The sequence below is a fragment of the Etheostoma spectabile genome, chromosome 23 (genome assembly GCF_008692095.1).
Source record: "Etheostoma spectabile isolate EspeVRDwgs_2016 chromosome 23, UIUC_Espe_1.0, whole genome shotgun sequence".
In the NCBI taxonomy this organism is placed as follows: domain Eukaryota; kingdom Metazoa; phylum Chordata; class Actinopteri; order Perciformes; family Percidae; genus Etheostoma; species Etheostoma spectabile.
Window position 1 is genome coordinate 18,664,052 of NC_045755.1, and position 1,502 is coordinate 18,665,553.

Here is a 1,502-nt window from a genome sequence, read left to right on the forward strand (position 1 = left end):
TGTGGAATCAATCATGTTATTTGGGGGAATTACAATTGGGTAGTTAAAAAGAACATTGATATAGGAAATCAGGTCAACACGAGGGTTTAAAGGACGCCCGTCCACCATCCAGGGGGCCTGCGTCATCAACTAAACACTGTATAGGGTTATAAAATACCATATTAGGGGTGTGTTTGGGTTTGCTTGTCAGACTCTGTGGGGTCATGAAAGATACAAAGGATATTTATATTTTCTCTTAAAGCTGTAGTGCGTAGTTTCTGTCTCCCCCATGAGGAAGTCTAAGTAATGACAACAACACTGTCGACACAACCTTCCGTGGTCACGCACCACCCCCACCCCTCCTCGACACAGATGCCTGTAACCATGGAGGACACGAAGATTTAAAAAAACAGACCCTTCGGAAAAGGTAATTATCTTCAATTGAGTTTTTGCGAACATAAATCGCGATTCCACACAACATCATTTTCTAAACATATCGAGAAATACAGAGAGTTTTGTGCAGCTGGTAGGCTTAATTAGCTTTGTAGCAACTCATCTGGCAACAGCTATAATGTAATGGCCATTCATTGATATAAAACAATAAGCTTTAAAACTTTATTGCGTAACTTTAAAGCTTTAGTGCGTAACTTTTTCAACAAGTTTTTGTCTCTTTGCCTTTGTCAATTTTTGGTACTTTTTTTTGTATAATGATATAATAATTTTTACGGACTTTTAAGGACTTTATGTCGACCAAACTTTAAGTGAGGAGACTATATGAGCAAATCAAAAATGCAGTCAGATATTTTACTCAATCAATAAACTACACGTCTGGCCCTTGATGTTTCTCATTTTCCAGTGTGGGCCCTTAGTGAAATTGAGTTTAAAACGCCTGATTTAGACTTTCATCTAGTAACAAAATAGATCACATGATGCGTTGGCCCAGCTTCTGTCTTATTCAGCTGAGCATGTGACTGACAATTACTTGAATATTTGGAGTAGCAAGTTGAAATCTCAGAGAAAAAGGAAACCTGCATTTTTACAAGTGGGGGGGAAAGTCAAAACAAGTGGCTCATCCCATAACTTCCTGCATAATCTATATTCCAGAAGGTGTTTTACTGATGTTGGTATGGAATGGAAACGTACCATGAATGCAAACACAATATTTATTCAGGTGGTGAAGTGAGGGAGTATGAGCATAGCCAAGTGGTTAGTGGGACATTTTTGTCATTGGTCCATACACATGGACAAATGAGTGGCATATTAATTAAAGTTATAGATTTTGGCTTTACTAGCATGGCTACATCCCTGACTGACTGCGGATTTGGGCTGAAAACGCAGCTTAACCACAGCGTAAGCTTCTGTATGTGCACTTTATCTGCCTCTTATTATAGAAAAGCAACAGAAAAAGTTCAGTCAACATGCATTCAACAGCACTTGGTGCGAACATTAAATCTCAAAGTGCTGTCGCAAGTGCTAAATGCCTGCTCTGTGCCGGTGACGCTCACTTTAAAACTTTGAGGTTT